This window comes from Temnothorax nylanderi, unplaced genomic scaffold (genome assembly GCF_030848795.1).
Source record: "Temnothorax nylanderi isolate EJ_2023f unplaced genomic scaffold, tnyl_v1.0 TNYL_tig0651_pilon, whole genome shotgun sequence".
Taxonomy (NCBI): Eukaryota; Metazoa; Arthropoda; class Insecta; order Hymenoptera; family Formicidae; genus Temnothorax; species Temnothorax nylanderi.
Window position 1 is genome coordinate 25,875 of NW_027249713.1, and position 14,033 is coordinate 39,907.

Consider the following 14,033-nt stretch of genomic DNA (forward strand, 5'->3'; position numbering starts at 1 on the left):
ACGTGCGACTCGCGTATGCGATTACCTTTTCCCGCGGAGGTGTTCCTCGAACGTTTTCGTGATTATAATTATATCGTCGAGATACACGAACACGTGTGGTTCGAGTTCCGGCCCGAGCACGGTATCTAGTAGCCGCTGGAACGTCGCGGGGGCGGAATGTAAACCGAAGGGCATGACTTTGAAGTGGAAGAGCCCCTTCCCGGGTACGGTGAATGCGGTGATCGGTCGGCTTGCCGGGGTGAGGGGGACCTGCCAGTACCCGCTCTTAAGGTCGAGCGTAGTCAGGTATTTCGCCCCTCGTAATTTGTCGAGCGTCGCGGTGATTTGGGGGAGAGGGTAGGCGTCGGTCTCGGTTGCGTCGTTAACCCGTCGAAAATCGATGCAAAATCGGTGGCTCCCGTCTTTTTTTCACACCACGACGACCGGGGAACTCCATGCGCTCCTTGAGCGCTCGATCACCCCCTCCCGTTCCATTTTCTCGACCTCGGCGTTAATGATGGCCTGCATGGCCGGATTGCGCGGTCGGTACCGCTGCTTAATCGGCTCGATGTTCGTTTTGACGCGGATATGGTGGGCAGTTTTGTCGGTTGGCCCGGTTATCTGGTCGAAGAGGGGGAGCTCTTCCGCGAGGAACGCTCGGAGCCTCTCCTCTTCGGTCGGGGTTTGCGGGGCGATGCCCTCGGTCATCGCGGTGGCGGGTGTCTGGCTGCGGTGACTCGTGGTATCCGGCGCGGGAATGGCGTGGCCTAGCTTGGCCCAAAAATCCACCCCGAGTAACATTGCGTTTTTCAGGTTTGGCATAATCGTAAACGAGTGCCAGACGGTTTTGCCGGCGGTCTGAATCGGCAATCGGACGCGGCCGGGCAGCGTTATTAGTTGCCCGTTGGCTAGCTGGACTTGCCCTTCGTCCGGTGTTACGGGGAAGCCGAGGGTTTGGGCGAGCTGGGCGGTGTGCTCGTTGACAAACAATATATCGGAGCCAGTGTCTAGTAGGGCCTCTAGCGGGCGGTCGCGGATGCGCGTTTTGAGTTGCGGCCGGGGCGTGAATCTTACGGGGAGGATCGGGGGGCGGCCGGCGTTTCCGCGGTCCCGGTTTCGTTTCCCGGCGGCGGGTGACAGTTTTTTGTCAGAATGCACTTTCCGCAGTGATGGGCGCATAAACAGACATAATGAACATCATTATGCGGAGGAAAATCCTCATTGCTGAAAAGAAACACACATCCAGGGCCAATTCCATATTAATGTCTGAATGGGAATTTTAGATAATCAAGTTATCGGGCCGTATTTCTTTCCGGAAAATATTAACGTCACAGCAGAAGTTTATTCCGCTTTCCTGGAGAAAACACTACCTAATTTATTAGAAGATGTTCCATTGGCTGTATTACAAAATATTATCTTTCAACAAGATGGCCATTCTGCTCATACATCCCTTCTCGCTCGTAATATACTAAATCAAAGATTTCCTAACAGATGGATAGGCATCCATAGCACTCTGCATGAATGGCCCCCACGCTCTCCTGACCTAACACCTATGGATTTTTTTGTATGGGGTTACATACTAGATCAGGTTTATGAGACATTGCCACCTTGTAGAAACGAGTTTATACAAAAAATAGAAGCAGCCTGTCAAGAAATTACACCCGTAATGTTATCGAAAGTGCGAGAAAGCATAATGCGGAGAATCGCGTTATGTGCGGAAGAAAATGGAGGTTATTTTGAACACCTTCTATAATCTTCTGTAAAGATAAAATACAAATATGATGATTATATTAATGTTATATCAATAAAGTTATTATATAAATACTAATAAAGTTATTGACTATCTCTAATATTAATAATATCGAAATTTTTTTAATATTAATAAAGTTATCGAGTTATCTTATCATACTTAATATATTTATCAAGTATAGATAGCGGGCTAAATAAAAACAAGACGCGGTTGGTGGTGCGCGAATATTATAATAATTAATTTTAGCACATAATTTTTCCAACACAAATTCATTGGAGTAGTAAAATTCCTTCCCTCGCCCCGATTAATTTAACTTTCAGAAGCTGTATAACTGGCTATATTTAAACAAATTTTTGTTGGAAAAATTATATGTTAAAATTAATTATTATAATATTCGCGCACCACCAACCGCGCCTGGCTTTTATTTAGCCCGCTATCTATACTTGGTTATTCCATAAGAAGCCTACACTTCGAATCTTAATATTTATATTACTGATTACTGATGATTTGTTTAATAATCTCTGCGCTTTCGACAAATTTCCATCAAAATACGAGACATTCACTTAAATTATGCAAAACATTCAATTTTAATAGACTTCAACATTGATCGGTTAAAACAGAAGCCAAAGTGACAAGGTATAAAAATACATTTTATAAAGTAAACGTGACAAACGAGGGATGCCTTATTTTTTTCTCTTACGAAGAAAGCTGGGAAAACGATTATCAGCGGATCTTATGTCTAACAACATTTATTTCAAAATATTAATATTTCATCATTAACATTAATAATTAATTTAATATACTGATGCTAATAAGCATCTTTATGTAAATAATGCTACTGAATCTCATATAAATCTACAAGGAATTTATTACTGAAAAGTATTCATTAAATATTATGATAATTTGCCTTATATAAACTATTCATTAGCATCATATTTAAAATGTGTATTTTATACTAATAAACCTCTTGTTTATGAGATTAAGATTAAGATTTTTAAGATGCAGCAGCATCATTTATATAAAGAATTATATAATGCTTATTAGTATTGATATATTAAATTAATTATCAATTTAATGATAAATTATTTATTAATGTAACAAAATAAATATTGTAAGATTTGTTAATGGTGATTTATGCCATTATTTAAACTTACATTGAATGAAATTTATTAGCCGACTTATAATTTAAATTTGCACACATATGCTAATTGCTGACTTTTGTCCTGTGCATAAACATTGTGTGCAAAAAATAATTTAAGTAATAAAATTATAATATATAATAATTATGATGGACTGTGGTACGAGCTTTTTTTGTAAGAGAAAAGATGTCTTTCGTTTTCTTAATAAAATTTATTTTATAACCTGTATTGTCATCTCAACTTCTGTTTTAACGTTACTGCTACGGAAATCCGTCACAATTGTATTGCAACTTCGGGCGCTACAAAGTTCATTTTATTGTAAAAAAGATATGCGAGTGATTATAGGTGATGCACCGAAGTCAACGCAATTGTGAACGACCATGCGCGCCTGCTCGAATGGGCAACCCGTCATACTGATGTGTATGTTGCGGAAGCACCCTGTACACGGCGGCGGTGACCGGGGGGTCGGTGGTGGTGCTTTTCGCGACGGTGCGCTTTTTACGATTCTGCTGCAATCGTTCGAACTCGCCTGCTCGTTGCTGCAGTTCCCGGGAGCTGCGGACGTCGCTTCGCCAGATACGGTTCTGATAATTGGGATGCATGCTTTCGTAGAGCTGCTCGACCTGCTCTTCGGTCGAGTAGCCCCCTGCCCTACGCATGAGGGTCAACATTTGTGTCGCGTATTTCACATATGGTTCCCCGTCTTTCTGTACGCGGTTGCGGATTTCATTTACCAGTTGCAGTCGGTATCGTCGCGGCAGGAATGTTTCTTTAAAATCGGCGATAAAATCCCCCAGGTCAACCATCCGTCGCGGTTGTTACGGTACCACAGGAGGGCGTCCCCTTTTAGGAGTTCGGGCAGCCCGCGGAGCCAGTGGTCATCGTAGAATTCGTACGCGGCGCGAAGCTCGTCGATCCGTTCTAAGAATGCCCATGGGTCCTTCCCGTCGAAGTGGAGGCCCCATTTTCACATTTGATTCATTATCTGGGTGGTGGGGGGAACGGGGTCCATCGGGCGGTCGGCCGGAATTATCGTTACGGGGGATGCCGGTATTCCGGTGGGTACGGTCAGCGTTATTGGGGGGGCGTCGGACGCGTTCGTCGGTATTCCGGTGGGCACGGTCAGAGTTAGCGGGGGGGCATCGGACGCGTTCGCCTGGAACTGCTCGGGATGGGCGTCGATAAATCGATTTAATCGGCGGCGTAGATCGTCGAGATTGCCCTCGGTGTCGAGTCCGAGTGAGTTTAGTTCGGTTATCAAGTCGGTCTTATTTAGTCTATAGAAATACTCCTTCATTTTGCCGGTTTCCTGGGTCCGTTTCTTACGGTCAGGTCCCTGTTCGGGCGCCATAAAACAACCTTGCTTCGAAACGCGGATCTAGCTCGCGGCTGGGCTGGGTTCGAAGGAGGTGCGGAGGAACGGACGCGAGGCGAGGTTTGGCAAAATGAAGTGTATCGTGGTTAGCAATAACGTAACAGAGTTTATTCTATAATGAACGGTCGCGATATTTACAACGGGTCGAGAATACAGTTCAACAGTCGCGGTATGCACAACGGTGCGATGAGCGCAGGACACAGAGTCAGGGCGCACGCGGTGCGCGCGAGAAGAACAGAGTGACAATGCTCGCGGGGTGGCACTAGCGGCCGGATGCACGTGTGTTGCGATCGTGACGGGCGATCGGCTTGTCGCGGGTGGCGCGAAGTAAAGCGCGGTGCGCACGGGCGCGGATACGGCGACGAGATCGCTGTAATTCGGCGCGTTAGGCGGCAGGATAATTCTGGCGCGAGTCTGGCCACCGAGAAGCACTCGGTGAAGGCAGAGTACGGGGCTCTACCCCCGCGGCAGGCTACAAGCGTCTAGAGACGGGGCGGTATTCGGTGAGAAGCGCTCGGTGAAGGCAGAGAAGCGCTCTGCCCCCGTTCGGATAACTCCGTGTGCAAGGAAGCCGGTCGTGTATCGAGAAGCGCTCGGTGAAGATAGAGTATGCCAGAGGTTCTCTACCTTCGTTCTGACTAGCGGGTGCGTGGTGTAAGAAAGCTGATCGTCTATCGAGAATCGCTCGGCGAAGACAGAGAGTGCCGGAGGCGCTCTACCTTCGTTTTGACTAGCGGGCTCGTTGTGGAAGAAAGCTGGTCGTCTATCGAGAATCACTCGGCGAAGACAGAAAATGCCGGAGGCGCTCTACCCTCGTTCTGACTTGCTAGAGAGATGCGGGAATTCAGGATCGGTGCGGTCGGTCGGAACGTTGATCAGGAAATCGCGCTGTGTTAAAAATGCTCGCGTTATATAGGCGTCGCGGCGGCGTTACAGAGTGGCGGGGATAGCGGCGGCAATCACGAGCGCCGGAATGGTGCGGCGGAACGGTCGGGAGTGACGGCGTCCCGACGCCGCGATCGCGCTCGGCGGTCTTCGGCCGCCTTCGGCACCACTCGGTGCGTCGAGGCGGTTGCCGCGGTAAGCCCGTTCGCGGACTTCCTAACGTTATATGCTAAGCGTTAAAAATGATGTGGGCACAACGTGCCCTGTCTTCGTCCTGCGGGTGGTCGGCCGGGCGGCCTCGGCGGGGTGTTATGCCGGAACGATGCATTTTTTGGGGTGCATCGTTACAATTGTTTTGTTTTAATTATCAAGGAGGACGGGGTTAATGAAGCCGATTTATTTTGCTTTCAAAGTTTTTAATTCTATTGATCAACGAAAAGACAAGTTTTGGCCCATAAGTCATACATTTTATTCGGTGATGGGTAATTAGGACATAACAAATAAGATAAGGAATAGGTTAAGGGTAATATTAAGATGATTATTCCGCGCCCACAAGGGTAGCACAATAAAGACTTTTCATTTAGTTCATGCCGATTCAATTTTATGTTTGGTTTGTACGGTTCTTGCGATGAGAATAATAATCGTTTCCTTTCCCGAAACGCACGCGAATCGGCGCGAATGGCGTGCGTAATCAAGAGACACGGCAGTGTCTCGCGCCAAGTACACGCGGAGCGAGACCGACCGTGACTCTTTTACGCGACGCGACGATTTGCGAGTACTCGAGATGTTGAGATCTCGATAACGAGTGAACGGATCAAGTTCTAAGTAGGCTTGATCGATAGCTTGGGGTCGATTTGGGGATAGGAGGGGGGGTACGTGTTTTTATTTTTCCGCTACGTGCCCTAGGAGCGGAGATATTGCGACGCAAAGTCCAAATGTGAAAATTTTATATTAAGATACTTTTTCTATAAACAAGAACCGTGAAAATCTCCAGGAATCAGTGATGTAATGGCGAATAGCGTCACCCGATACACACGCCCGTAAAAGCGGCTTCAACGTAGTGTTGCGGGGCCAGGAGTTCGAGGCACCGACGTCCTCGCCTGGAATAGACGTTAGAAATACATTGCGCGGCACTCGATATACACGCCTATACGATTGGCGTCATCCTGAGTTAACGGTGCCGGGAGTTGGCGGCACCGACGACTTCTTCGGGAACAAGGGTTCTAAAGGTCATCAGAGAAACCCACCTATAAGGTCGGCGTCATCCTCGAACCAAGGGGCCAGGAGTTTACGGCACCAGCATCTTCTCCTGGAGTAACCCATATAAAGGTCTTCAGAATGATCCGAGGAACACGTTTGTAAGGTCGGCGTCATCCTCGACGCAAGAGGCCAGGAGTTCGCGGCATCAGCACCGTCTCCTGGAACAAAGTACATAGAAGGGCTCAGGGCCATCCCAGGAACACGCCTATAAGGTCGGCGTCAACCACAAGTGACAGTGCCAGGAGTTGGCGGCACCAACGCTTTCTCCAGGAATAAATGACGAAAAGGTGATCAGAGCTGTCCTAGAGACACACCTATGAGGTCGGCGTCAACGGGAGTCAACGGTGCCAGAAGTTGGCGGCTCCTCCTGAAATACGTGACTAGGGCGACCCAAGTGACACGCCTATGAGGTCGGCGTCGAACAAAAACCACCGTGTTGGGAATTGACGGCACCAACGTCTTCTCCTGGAGCAGTCGACAAAACTAACACCAGGGCGACATAAGAGACGCGATAGAGGGGTCGTCGGCGAGCGCAAAGAGGTAAAACTAAAAGACTTCGCCGAGGAACGACACCGGGAACGTAACGGGGAGCATCCCCGGGTAGGTGCGCAGGGGTCCACGTCAACGCCCGCGCAACTCGACCAGACGCTATCGACCTGGAGAATCGGCGCCAGGAGGTGAGTGGAAATCCACCGGAAAACGACGAGAAGCTTCCACGGGTAGAAGAGTCTAGAAGTAAGACACGAAACGAGCGCGTGATGATAATGAGGTAATCACGTGATAGCGTGGGTAAACACGAACCGACACAATAAGCCGGGAATAACAAGTGCTAGAGTGGGAGCGATGCGGCATGGTGGGAAGGCGAAGCGAACATCGTTTCTCGAGGCAGTCTCTCGAATACAGCGGTAGCGTGCGGACGTATCTACACACTCCCGCGTGTTGCGCGTTAAATACTCGTTTAACAATAGCGAGCGGTACACAGTTACCAGTGAGAGTAGATTGTTTGCCGTTAGGCGTAGGGCACTCGTGTGCGGAACATACAACTGTGAAACACATTGTAATACTGAGTTAACGATCTGAAATAAAAGAATCGTTAATTGTAAAACATAGTCTCAAGGTTAATTAAAACATACTTACCTTCTACTTACCTTGTCCATCGGCGATGATCCATCGTTGTCCAGCGTTGATCCGGTATGCGGTAAGGCGATGATCCGGGGAAGTCCAGCAGCGGCGATGATCCATCCAGGGCAGGAACCTGAAACAGAGAAGAGTTAGAGTATTGTTAATGATCGAGACGAAACCTTTACATGACCTTCTCGGTAGTTCAAGGTCAAACTGAGTAGCGACCGTATGATAGGAAGACATATCGCGTGAATCGTGCTCTCAAGTAGCATCGTTTGGTTACAAAGTATGCCTCGTAATCGGGATCCTCCGCGTACTCGAACTCGACTCCCAACACTGGGTTTAGAAGGGAGGTATGTAGAAGGCGGTTCAGCATACGGGTGCGTTGTTTGATTCCTCCTTGTCGCGATTTTGGCATTTGTCTCTGGTCAATTGATGACGCAAATATTTATAGAAAAATGGGGTACACCTCAGTTGACTCCCTGTTGCTACGGCGAGAAAGCGTGCCGCTCGTACAGCACTGCCTCTTTCCAGACACCCACAGCCGAAAGCGTGCCGCTCGTACAGCACTGCCTCGCATGCGGATGCGATGCAAAGGGAGGACTGGGGATCGAGGTGCTGAGCACTGAACAAGCAAATTCAGAAACGAGGAATCGACGTTTCCCGAGTTGGTTTGTAACCGAACGATGCTACTAGAGATCACGATTCACGCTATATGTCTTCCTATCATACGGTCGCTACTCAGTTTGACCTTGAACTACCGAGAAGGTCATGTAAAGGTTTTGTCTCGATCATTAACAATACTCTAACTCTTCTCTGTTTCAGGTTCCTGCCTCGGATGGATCATCGCTGCTGCTGAATCAACCTCCCCGGATCATCGCCTCATCGCTTACCGGATCAACGTTGGACATTGATGGATCGCCGCTGACAGCCAAGGTAAGTAGAAGGTAAGTATGTTTAATTAATCTTTAGACTATGTTTCACAATTAATGATTCTTTTATTTCAGATCGTCGATTCAATATCACAATCCAAGTTGTACAGATGAAAATTTCGCACGCGAGTACACTCCGCCTAATGGCACACACTTTGTTCACAATGGTAACGACGTACCGCTCGTTATTGTTAAACGAGTATTTAACGCGCAATACGCGGGAGTTCCCGATTGTAATATACAACGTACAGATACGTCCGCACGCTATAGCCGTATTCGAGAGATTCTGTGTTCCCGATTGTACCTACAACACATAGATATGTCCGTTCGCTATCGCTATATTCGAGAGACTGCCTCGAGAAATGGTGTTCGCTATCGCTATATTCGAGAGACTGCCTCGAGAAACGGTGTTCGCTTTCGCTCCCCGCTTTGTCTCGCTATCCCCACTCGGACGCACGCTATTGTTCCGTCGCCGTGTTTGTCCGCTTTCACGCGCGGGCCTACGTGTTTACGTTCTCACGATCACGCGCTCGCGGTGTGATTTCCTTCTCGAACGTTCGATCTACGGAAATTTCTCGACGTTCCGCGAGGTTTTTCCACTCGCCTCCTGATGCCGATTCCCCAGGTGGTTAGCAGTAGTGCAACTTGCGCGGGCATCGCCGTAGACCCTTGCGCACCTTTTCTGGGATGCTTCTCTTCGCGTTCCCGTCGCTTTTTCCCGGCGAAATTGTGGGGTTTAATTTCCTGTCACCCGCCGATGACGCCGATCCTCCTGTGGATTCTCCTAGGTCACCTTGGCAGTGATTGCGTCATAAATTCTAGGAGCGGAACTTGGTGCCGCTAACTTCCGGCGCTGTCAACGGATGTTGACGCCGACCCTCTGGCTGTGTTCCCTGGATAGCTCTAGTCACGTTCCGACCGATTGTTCTCGGAGATGACGTTGGTGCCGCCAACTTCGGGCGCCATCAACAAATGTTGACGCCGACCTCATAGCCGTGTTTTTTGGATGGCTCTGTTAACGTTCCGACTCACTTTCCTCGGAGATGATGTCTGCGCCGCGAACTCCTGGCGCAGTCAACGTATGTTGACGCCGACCTCATAGATTCGTTTTTTGGGTGGCTCTGATACCGTTCCAACCCATCTTCCTCAGAGAAAATGTCAGCGCCGCGAACTCCTGGCGCAGTCAATATACCTTGACGCCGACCTTATAGGCGTGTTCCTGAGGTCCCCTTGAAGACGTTCCGACCAACTATTCTCGAGGGAAACGTCGGTGCCTCTAACTCCTGGCGCACTCAATGGACCTTGGTGCTGACCTTATGGGCGTGTTCCTTGGGTCTTTCCGAAGTCGTTTGGACCAATAATTCTCGAGGGATATGTTGGTGCCGCGAACTCCTGGCGCCGCTATTGTATACCGACGGCGATGGTTCCCACGTGTCTTTCACAGGTTCATGCTTTTCCCTTTAAAATACCCGGGAAAAAATGATTAGATATAATCATATATAATTATATCTGGTATATATATAATTATATATAATTATATATGTTTTTATATGGGGTCATATCTAATTATACATGGCCACATGTGCAATCAGTGGTCCCATATACAACCAGATATAGCACCATATCTACTTGTATATAAATGTATATAATTTTATGTGAAGCCAGATATAATGATATGTGAGTAGTGCACTCTACATATAACTAGATATAGTATTATATACAACTATATATGCAGTCATATATAGCCAGATATATTAATGTGACTAATCTGGCGCTATATACAACCAGATATAATTGTATATAAATGTATGTGAAGCCAGATATGATGATATGTGAGTATTGCACCCGACATATAACTAGATATAGTATTATATACAACTATATGTGCAGTCATATATAGCCGGATATATTAATGTGACTAATCTTGTCCTTTGTACAACCAGATATAGCACCATATCTAATTGTATATAAATGTATGTGAAGCCAGATAAAATGATATATGAGTAGTGCACCCTACATATAACTAGATATAGCATTATATACAACTATATATGCAGTCATATTGTAACCGGAACAACGAATGGAGTTATAAAAAATTGAAATATAGCCACTTACTACTTGGGCTGTGTTTACGGTCGCCACTGTATTTTCAGGCTTAAATACAGAAATCTGGTTCAACTGCGTTGCCCCATCCTTCCTTCTCAGCAAGATGGCTGTCGTTTCTACGTCGCGGACGTGTTCAAGGCCACGCCCTTGTTAAGCGAAGCGTAATTTACGTAATATTGGATAGGATGTTCACTGGGGTCGCGAATCAACAATTGCTTGTTTATTATAAACAAATAACAATTTATTAATACTGGTCGTACAGCAATCTCTACTCGCGCACGTGTTCGCTCGATCGCGTGAAACTACGTCGAGTGTTCTCGAACCGCCACTATTCTCGTATGTACGGATCGTAATGATCAAAATAAGCGCAATAGGATTTCCCGTATCACGCACTCACTGTCTCTACAAATGTATAAATCACGCTACTGACGCTATCGGATAACGGGATAAGACTTCCGGATTCGATTAATAGGCGTAACCGCGTGAACGTGTTAACGCACCGAAAGCTCGCGAAAGACTGTCCGGGAGGAACGGGTCGAGTTCTCCCACCTTAGACTCACGCATGCGCTGAGTCTACATTTTAGGCGCGCAGCCATCGCACTGGCTGTTCGTACCTCGGGGTGTAGATGGTACGATTCCATCTGCACTTCGCACACCGAGTCGCTCTTGGGACTCGGCACCTTATCGAGAGATGCTACACTAAAGTGCAACGGCGTGAATTGGCTTTCGCGCTCGCGTGAACCAACCACGTCGCTGCACGGCAAACTTTGCGCAAGCGAATGAAAAGTCACTCGATTTGCACCGTGTGACTCTCAACGTCACAACAGACGAATCCTATGAAACCAGGTAAGTATACAGGTAAAATTCTCCTCTTTCTTTTCAGGTACCCGGGATCGCTATGGAATCGTTTCATCTAATCACCGGAGTCGGTGTAATAAACGGTAAGTATCAAAGGTAAGTATATCGCGGCTTAAATTTACCGCACGCATGATTATATAATAATAACTTCTTAAACCGACAGGAAATAATATAAACGTATCAAAATCGCAATGAAATAGTTAAATTGGCTAAAGGCCGTCTAAAAGTGTAGAAAGTTCACAAAAGTGTAAGAAAGTGTAACTGAATACAATTAATGTTAAATGAAATATCAAATAAATCTTTGCCTGGAATAATTCCATTTGGCTTTTCTCTATCCTGAAAAATGTAATTGTTAATAATATATTGAAAATCAAATGAATTTAATGAAATCTGCACCTAAAGTGCTAAAAAGTGTATCAAAAGTGTAATGCCGTCGCTGGCTCATCTCGCACGCTTATTCTAAGACGTCGAGTGTAGAAAGTGTAGAAAGTGTTGCACCTTTCGGTGCTTCGTCTCGTATGCTGAAATCTAACATGTAGGTGTAGAAAGTGTAGAAAGTGTTGCAAAAGTGTAAGTGTCCTTCGCTGGCTCGTCTCGCACGCTTATTCTAAGTCGTCGAGTGTAGATAGTGTAACAAAGTGTAACTGTTCAAAATATCTCTAAATGTTATAAATTAATGTATTTGACTTTTGATTGACCAAATGGGTCGTTTTCTGTAATGAACTCTACGAATTATCAACGTGAAATGTAATAAGTGCTGAAAGTGTGCACCATGTGCACCGAATCGGCTAAAGGCCTCGTATTTTTTTTATTTAATGTTGTAAATCTTAATGAATCGTCATTAAATGACTGAAAACAAGTTAAATGGGATTTCTCCCCCGTGTGTAAATTATCTCTACGTTTTTCAATCGGCTCAATGCCTGTGTGAGTGTAGCTAGTACTGTAAAGTGTAAAGAAAGTGTATATGTTTGAAACGCTCTGAAATATGTGAACCTTCATAAAATACTCGGGAATTCGTCCCGCTCGTTATCAATGTATGAATATTACTTAAATTAAATGAATCATATATAAAATATGTCGAATTATTGACGCTGGCTGGAATTACTTTGAATTATATAAACTTATGGTTAAATGAATCATGTCGCTCGGCTGTTACTCGCGGATCAGTCGAGGATCTACTCCTATCCCTAAAATTAATATGTAGATTGTAAACAATATGTATAGTGTAATGACCATGTCTGTGTCAGGGAAATTGGTAATTATTGGAAAAAATATTATGACTGAATCAATTAGGAATTCTATGAATTTCATGGTAAATAATACGGTTCTGAACTGGCTTTTGCCGAATATAATAACAGGATCATATAAATGATAAAAATTGTAAATAGTATTAATATGAATGTAATTATTGTTACGTAAAATTTATCTGAAGGCATCTCTAATTGTCTTTGAATGAATATATCAATGTGATAATGCAAATTACTAAAGTAGCAAATAAACTGAATATAATTGTTAATATTGTTGTCTTCAACCTCTCTGGAGGCATTTATTTCTTTTGACGGGTTTCCTTAGGAATGGGATATGTAATTGGAGTAAATATCTGTTCTTGGGTGTAAATCTTGTTTCTTTATTATAAAACGTTGCTTTTGTACTCTGTGGTGTATCGAGTGTAAGTATGTTGCTTCTACTTGTGTAACTTAGTATTTAACACGCTGGCTTGCTGCCGTATTTTTTAATAAAATGTGTACACCTCGTTGGTGTGTATTTGCACCATGCAAATAAAAATAATATAAAAATAATAACTTACTGATAAGTCTCGCGTATAAAAATAAGATTGAATATAAAAATGGAATATAAAAATGGGATATAAAAAATGGACTTTATGCGTCCTACGCTTTAGAGGCTCGTGTACTCTTGCGAGTCGGTCGCTCCCGGCTGCTCTTCCTGCACCTCGACCGTCATGGGCTGCACTCCCTCCCGTTCGGCCTGTCCAGCGGGCTGTTCGCCCACCTCCAACAACCTGCGTACCTCCTCGTCTGCCTCCAGCGTGAATCTCTGCGTGTTGACCTGGCTGTCAGCCTCGCAAAGGCCGCTGTCGAACTCCGCCAAGGTCTCGCTGCTCTCTATGGGCACCGGTGTGGCTGCCCTTTGCTCCCTCTGCACTCTCTGCACCCTGGGTTGTCCGTGTAACATTTCTGGCGTCTCCAGGGGTGATTCCCGGCTTAATTGGGAAACGAGTGATTTATTACTCGGTCCCAATATATAGCCAGATATATTAATGTGACTAATTTGGCGCTATATACAACCAGATATAGCACCATATCTAATCGTATATAAATGTATGTGAAGCCAGATATAATGATATATGATTAGTGCATCCTACATATACCTAACTAGATATAGCATTATATACAACTATATATGATATATATAGTGTCATATATAGCCAGATATATTAATGTGACTAATCTTATCCTATGTACAACCAGATATAGCACTATATCTGTATAGATATAGATTCGCAAGTCATTATATATGCTGCAGATATTTAATCCTAAATTTAAAAATTTATTTGAATCGTTTTTATATATATTATAGATATTAAATTCAAAAATTCGTTACATAAT

At 45.3% G+C, this 14,033-nt stretch overlaps 1 pseudogene; it reads left to right on the forward strand.

Annotated features, from left to right (window-relative positions):
* The first annotated feature begins 1,015 nt into the window (after positions 1–1,015).
* Positions 1,016–1,860, forward strand: LOC139784626 (uncharacterized; annotated as a pseudogene).
* Positions 1,861–14,033: the final 12,173 nt, after the last annotated feature.